At 36.5% G+C, this 8,130-nt stretch overlaps 1 long non-coding RNA gene across 1 annotated transcript; it reads left to right on the forward strand.

The window, feature by feature from the left end:
- Nucleotides 1–318: 318 nt before the first annotated feature.
- On the forward strand, nt 319–7,632 carry LOC116167289. Its single transcript, XR_004144495.1, has 6 exons — nt 319–365; nt 5,356–5,449; nt 5,653–6,253; nt 6,476–6,564; nt 6,753–7,320; nt 7,583–7,632. It is a non-coding gene; the product is annotated as an uncharacterized LOC116167289 (long non-coding RNA).
- The last annotated feature ends 498 nt before the right edge of the window (nt 7,633–8,130 follow it).

An 8,130-nucleotide genomic window follows, 5' to 3' on the forward strand; every position in this document is an offset into this window, starting at 1 on the left:
ACACGTTCAGCTTTTACTGCGGTGAAAACGGGTATGGTTGCGATTTTTAGTGAGCATTTATAGAAACGCCCTTAACGTACAATCCCAGAAACAAAAATAGGAATTGCGTTAATTTTTAAACGGGGAGGGTTGCAACTAAATCCTGTTTTATCTACACGCCACTTAACGCGATTGTGTTTGGAAACTTTTTACATGCCAGTTATGCCAATTTTAAGATAAGACGCTACGGCCTGGGTGTTATCGCTTATTACAGGTAACACGCATTCCAATACCTACCTAATACGTTTCATTTCGCGTTGCGCCCTGGAAGCGTGTGTAGTGTTTGTTTCGTGCTTCGACCAGGGATCGAACCAAAACGGAAAATGGTGAGTTTTTGATTTGTAATTTGGGTGTTAGGTAATACTTCGTACACTAAATCGTTAGTAGGTAACTTTGGACAAAAAACCGCATCTATTTTAGACAACATTCATCCCTATTCAGTAAAATGATCTTTCAAATTCATTCAAAACCTTCTTTAAAGGACGTGGTTCGTTAGTAGGTATTCATGTAAAGCATTTTGACTTCATACGGTGCAGGGTAAAATTCTAAAAAAGTCAAAATTGATCGTACCATTTTACAAAGAATCATTTGACAGTGTATATTAATGTTTTCGAACTAGATTTTCAACTGCACTGCCGCCACATGTTGCGAGATAAGGAGTTAGTCATCGCACCTGTGGCCGTAACTAATGATTGCATTTCTTTCTAGAAAATGATCGTATTTTAAGTGACCTTTTTCTTTCATAACTGTAGTAGACTAGGATAATTTCCAAAAATATTTCTCACCCTTTTTCCCTTTTAATTAAAGAGGCGGTCTGAATCTACCTCAAACGTTAGCATTTAATTCACCTGTGTATATAAAAATCGAAGGCTTTTTGAGTCAATTGATTTTTGATTAATTCCAACTTTACAGTCAATTTTATGCGTATACCTACCCCTTAAATACCGGGGGTTGTTTTAGCACTAATCAAGAAATCCGTGATTTTCGAATCTTTCGAAAGGCCAACTTCCTTCGATTTTCTATACCTATGTATAGGCAATAAATCAGGAAGTACTTGACTGTTTACCATCCTACCGGGGAGAATTTAGTAAGATTGGGTGTGACCCGATAGGTTTGCTTTGGACCTGGTCAAAGAATATTTCAACCCATTCCGAAGTAAGGTACTATTCGAAAGTTAAACTTTCTTTCCTCGAGATACTTTTTAGGCCCGTCTTGGTCGCCAGCCCCTGCGACTGCGTTTGCTACCCTGTCAAAACAATTTCGTTTACATATTCCAATAGAAATGTTTAATACGGTGCTATTTTTTAGCGTAACACAACGAAGTTGAGGTAAAGCTTATGTGCTCGTGTTTCCGTCCGTCCGTCCGTCCGTTCCATCGAGATCTCGGCCCCTGGGCCACCTAGAGACTTCGGGTTTTCGCTAATTTATTGATAGCTGTTATGGTCTATATTTGCCCATTTCGATCAGTTTCATTTAACTCCATATTTTGCGCAGATTGCGCAATGCCAACTTTCATATTTATGGAGATATTTCTTTGAAATTTTAACCACAGATGCTTCTAGTAAAGGCAATCATTTCGCACATGGTAAAAATTATGTGGACATGCGCAGTGACTGCACAGACTGCTCATAGCCAACTTTCTTATGTGTGGTAAGTTCTTTGAAACTTTATTTTACTTATTTAACCCCTCTCTTTCTCTGGACGTGGATGTACTTCAATATACAGATTCGACATTTTGTGTACTTTCGATGACGATGCATCGTTTCAATACTTTGTGTTACGCGGCAATACCCACGAGTGGGTTTTGGAACATTTTTAAGTTTAATTTCTTTGAAAGCATTTTCTTTACCTGAAAGTGAGTAGCTTGAGCTGGTAATGCAAAAGCATAAGGAACTTTATTATTTCGTCCCACTTTTTACCTAAAATTTCGGCAGTAAGCTTTATCATGGATTAAAATGAAGAGGGTGTAAGTACGTGCGCGACTCAAACTTTTTTTATTTCTGGTGAAACTTTCCCGAAATGTCTTTGTATTAGGCCCTTTCCGTCAAAACAAGCTGAATGATTTTGGTAAAAGTTAAGTGTTCGCATACACAAAAGCTACTTGCTAATTTTGGTCAATACCTATGTCCCTTAACTGTTGACTGTAAATTTCTTTATAAATTCAAATAAAAATCAGTTTATACAGAGTGGTTCAAATTGGTGGCTCACCATTGGGATCTCCGTAACTGTGAGAGATTTTGGGTGATACCTCAGTTTTCAATGATTTAAAAAAAATTTCAAATGCGTTTTTTTAGTCACAAAGAGAGGAATCTTTGCCCCCATTTAACCTACACTGTATCTCTTACCGTTACGGTGATCCCAATGGTGAGCCACGAATTTGAACCACCCTGTACTTGAACGAATCGCACTTCTTTATTTGCGGGTCAATTCTAGTATCATTTTGCGATTATGCCGTGTTAGTCAAAGAATGCTTGCGCAACAGTTCCTATCTTTGTCATTCTCTCCCTTTAACTTCAGCTCTTAAGGTTGCTTATAAAGGCACAATTTTGAAAAAAAATTCGGTAAAGCCCCTTTAGTGCAAAAGTATGCACAAAATTTCTTATTTCTGTTATTTTTTCTATAAAATCTCATCTGTAAGCTTCGTTATAAATTCAAATGTTTCAATAAGAATATTTTGTCACCCATTTGAAAAAATGTAAGAACTTGAGCTTTTTCTGTCCTGCATCCTTATCGGTTAAGCTGGAAGAGCAAAGCGCTTTATTTATTCTACGATTTAAAGTCGAACGTACGCATACACATCTTAAAAATCCAAATTGAAACAACACCCTCATCACTCAAAATTTCCTTCGCAATTGTAGTAGATAGGGGGATAATTGTCAAAAATATTTCTCAGCCCCCTTTCATAGTTATTTAGAGAGGCCAATATTAATTTTTATTGCAGTTGTATATAAAAATCGAAAGCTTCTTGTGGCAATCGATTTTAGATTCAAGCAATTTCCAAATTTCACCCAATTTTGTATAACCTAGATCTAGGGTTAACTTTTTCACTCGAGCAACTTAGGCGCGTCTTCCTCACTACTCCCTGATCGCCCTCGCTACGCTGTACAAAATTACAATTACGTTCTCCTATTCCAATAAAACCATTTGAAACTGAAGTAAGCTTAGTCTTTTTAAGTGAAAATACTAGCTCATTGTTTGCTTGTCCGCCACTTCGTGTGAGAGAGATGAGATCTCAACACACGAGATGCCGGGGGGGCATTAATAGATAGTTCCCCTATACTGACCACTAAGCAACATTTACAACTTATTCGGGATGATGTTTGAATTCTGACAAAAGGCACAACAGGCCCGTTCCTGTCTTACGCCCTATTTGGTTAAGGTAGTAGAGCAACAATTTGATATGAAACCTAGCGCAAAGGTCAAGCGTACATTTATATATGCACAAAGGCAACTTGCTTACTTTTTGTAATTTTTCCCTTTAAATTTTGACTGCCTTCTTTCTTGAAAATTCAATCAAAAAAAGCGTAGAGCATGTGCGGCTCCAACTTTAATATTCGTGAGTTAATTTTGTTGATTTTGTTATCAGGCCAATTGGTCAAAATATATGCAATGCTTGTAGCATAAAAGAAACCTGTTTACTTTTGTCACTTATAATTGCACAAGAGGTTTGTATTTTACCGAGTAAATTTGGGTTGTTTAGGTAATGAAAATCTGTTGCCTAGCAATTAGACGAGAAAAACTGTCAACTAATCAAAATGCGACACCGTAGGTGGAGCATTTTTAGGTTGACAGTTTTTCGAGTTCAATTGCTAAAAGGCAACAGATTTGAATTGCAACAACACAAATTTACTCGGTTTAAATACAAACCTCGAGTGTAATTCGGCAGGACAATTTAACGAACAAGAAATTCACATAACTAATCAATTACTGACAGACGTCAAACTAGTCATATGGGAAAGGATAATGCGATAATTGGTTCGAAAATGAATAAGTGAAAAAACCACTAGTGCATTTGTCGCTGGAAAAGTTGCAGGTAACTTTTGCCGCTGTCAAAGTGACAATTTCACTGCGGCTTATGCGATTTTTTATACATGAGTTGAATTGTCACCTAAAAAGGGCGGTGTGCATGCGTGACCGGAACTTTTTACTTTCGAGTCAATTTTGTTCAAATATTTTAAATTTTCCTTCAAATTTCCACTGTTCTAACTTAAAAGGTCAAATAGAAAACTTGTAGCTGATTCTCGGCCACAATTTTCCTCATTTTTATAAAACGGTCCTTTTTTGGCCTAAGCAAGTAGAAGACTTGAGCAACATCTTTTTTTTGTCATTTTTTCCCTTAAGCCTTTCTATTTTGGAGATAATTTTTCTGAACTTTTGGTATTAGGCCCTCTCATTTAAGATGAATGGGATAAAAACTTCCTACTATGGGGGGGGGGGGGGGTGTCACTTTTTGTGTTATCGTCTAATTATGCCCACAGGACTTTAGTGATCTCATAGACAAAGATAAAAGTTTCATCTCCATCATTTTTTAAATTTTCAGCTTTCTAGTAAAATCCTTTGCAATTTTCTAAACATGAACGCCCGAAGGAGTGAAATTTTAACCTTAATCAAGTTTCCCATGAAATTGCTCTATTTCAAGTGTGTCATTTTTCTTAGGGAAGGAGAATTTTTGTTTTTTTTTCCACTAGGACTATAGCAAACTTCATATACAGATATAAAAGTTCAACCCTTGGCAATTTTTAATCGTCCTCTCCAGTTAAAGCTAATCTAGTATACCCCAATCGACTGCACTTTATGGAAAGGAAAATTAGATCATTTTTATGCTGGGTCGCTATTAAAGATGGAGATTTTGAGATATAGGTAGACATGAAAATTAGAACTTTTCCATTTGAAATTATTTCAAAAATTTTTTTGACACGTAGTTTTTGAGTGCGACCGCCATCTTGAATTCTTACTACCTTAATCATGTCAAATGGACCACATTCCACAAAATTAAGATTTGTTTCCTACCTACTAACATAATGCAATAGTTGGAAGGATACTACAAACCGGTGTTTTTGTCATTTATTAAACACTTTCTCATTGCTTTTTGTTAGTTTTTGGCATTTTACAAAATTAGCCGGCCGCCTGTGTCGCCCAGTGGGGTGGAAGCTCAACTGCGGCATTAAGGGTCCCTGGTTCTAGTCCCGGATTGGGTATGGATATTTGTAAATGCATAGCGGGCTGGGTTGGTAGAGCTACCTTGATTAAAACCTTGCCCTAATAATTAAAAAAAGCACCATTAGAAACCATTTGTTAACTTATTTTTCTTTTCAGTTATTGGTGCAAGTGTGAAAGAGTGCGGTTGTGTTGTGTTTCTTTCCTGCGATGGATAATGGTCATTGGGAGAGCCCAAATTAATAAGGCTAGGGTAAGTTTCTTTATTTTAATCGGCACTTAAGTTGTCAGTTAGCTCTTTTTAATAAAGCAAAGTTGTCTTTCATGTTCAGTGTTAAAATTTCGAGCCACAATTTTCAAATCATTTAGAGATTTTACTTTAGCTTCTTTGTTCAACACGTACCACAAATATTTTCGATTTTCATTTTTTTAATTCAAATTTACTCTTCATTTCAGATCCGAGAAGGGCAGCCTTATAAAGGTAGGATTTTCTTTTTTTGCATGCTGGTGTTGGGTTTATTGCACTTTTTATTTTATGTATCTAGCAGTGGGGAAAAGTGAATAGTGCATAACCAAAAGGTAAGGTAGTGAGTCTGGCTGACCTTCGTACCGTAAAATTAAGTGAGGTATGTCCGTCTTCTCGCCCATCTTATTTACGTAAGCGTGGCTGCAAGTTCTTCTCGCAGAATCAATCAATTTACTTCACAATATTCAGTATTGCAGCTCATTCTTCCGTTTCGAAGTTGAGCGATTTCGAAGAGTTCCATACCTCACTTAGTAACACTAGAAGGTCAACTTTGCGCTTTTTAGAAAAAGGTAAGTGCGTTTGAATCACCATAAGCGTTTCGTTTACTACTGCGTTTTTATAATTCTTTAATAAACGAATGCGCAGAAAACTTGGAACAGTGTTGGCCTAATGGGCCCACTTACTCATTTTCTCTGTTGTTCACAGCGTCATCGATGGCATTGCAATCTGTTGAAGATCCAACACTGTCATGCTCCAGGTCAACCCACGGTTCGGTGGCAGAATCCCGTGGATGCCGCTTAGACGAGCGAGGTCAGTACAACATTGCTATTTTAATTGTCCAAAAGTTCTTCTCAAAAACAAACTCAACTATTGCAAATTTTCCGTTACTCTATTCCTTCTTCTTATCAAAAGCTTAGAAATTAATTTGCAAGCTCTACCTAAAGTGTTGTTTGTCCGTAACTGAAGAATAGTTTGATTTTTTAAGCATTTGCATTACAAACTCTCTCTAATGTAAAATATTTCCCTTTTCAGTAATGGACAACGGAGAAAGATGTCTACCAGATGTTGTGCAGTGCCGCCTATGGTTCTTCCCAGGCGAGACCGACTTAATAAGGCTAAGGGTAGGTTCTCACTTTTGGTGAAATTTATAGTAAACATAGCCTGCCTAAACAAAAATGGGAAAGAATTCCCTTGAAAGCCCATTTTAGGTATATTTTCTGAATTCACAAGCTTATTTGTAACCATTTTGTTTAATTTTAAGTAGTTACGTAATTGGTCTCTTTTAACGTATATGTATTCTTTGTTCCAGATTCCAGAAGGGCAGCCTTATCAAGGTAGGATTTTTTTTCTATGCATGGGCATTTTCTTTTTTTTATGTATTTAGCAGTGCAGTAGGGGGAAGTGAATAGTGCGTCGAATTTCGCGAACTTTCGTGCAATAATACGATTTGTCTTGTGACTGTCCTCTAAGTCTATCATCTTGGTAATGTAAGATTGGACCAAATGGTCTGCTTCGCAGCGTCAACCAACTTTCCCCATTTTAATTGGTATGACTATGAATTCATAGCCACACTGTTAGAATGGAGTAATTTGATTTTCTCTGCAAAACAAATATTTCGTTTCCAAGCTGAATGACTTCGAGAACTGTTAGAATTCATGTATTATTACACAAAAATAGGTATTTCTGGTTTTAAAAGTAGGTAACCAATTAAATCACTAGATTACTTGAATTCTTACTAATTCCAATGTTTTGCTCTTCGCAGTCAGTAGCAGACCACTATATCTACTGTTGTGAGGGGACCTGGCGTGATTGATAGATTTGAATCCTTTCAACTACTCATCCTGTTGATCACACGGAATTTGTTGAAATAAAGAAAGGTGAGTAGTAAATAAAACAATGACGTCACTTTAGTAAATCAAAATTTCAAACCTTTTCAAACACGTTTGTTTATTTATTAACCCATGTATCATTTCTATGTTTATTAAATGAATAATTCTAAAAGGTGATTACAAGTGTCCCTTATTCTTTTAACGTGGCATACTTAACATACCCTTGCTTTTAGGAGTAAATCAGAATTATGTGGAATATAACAATTAATTTTAATCAAATGTACCTACTTATACTTATTCCTTGTTACAGATTCCAGAAGGGCAGCCTTATCAAGGTAGGATCTTTGTTTTTGCATGCGACTACATTTTCTTTTCCACATTTGTTGTGTATTTACCAGTAGGGAAACGTACAATGGAGGTCAAAGACTGATTTTGACTGAAATTTGTATCATAAAACTGAGTGGGGTGTAATAATCCCCTTAACTTATCATCTTGGTGATGTATAAAATTAACTTTCGCTCCCATGCGCAATATCCGATGTATTTATACGCGTAGAACATAAAGATTCTTTCTCAAATGATCTGCTAGCAGATTGGAAATATTCAATACTCAACCCAATTTTGAAACCTTTTTCTTTGAAAGATTCAGAACCGATTTTATTTTCTCTATACGCATTTAATATACTTGTAGTTCCCACCTCGGTTAAAATGCGCGTAGTGGGTAGTGGTTGCGGTAATGAAAATCCTTTCTTGATAATTTTGTACTAGATTACACATAGCAAGTCCTCCAAGTCATGCAGTTGTGTTTATGGGACCAGATAAAATTTACGGAGTAGGGCTCTTGACAGAGGGAAAAGTG

The sequence above is a fragment of the Photinus pyralis genome, unplaced genomic scaffold (genome assembly GCF_008802855.1).
Source record: "Photinus pyralis isolate 1611_PpyrPB1 unplaced genomic scaffold, Ppyr1.3 Ppyr1.4_LG3b, whole genome shotgun sequence".
NCBI classification, from domain to species: Eukaryota; Metazoa; Arthropoda; class Insecta; order Coleoptera; family Lampyridae; genus Photinus; species Photinus pyralis.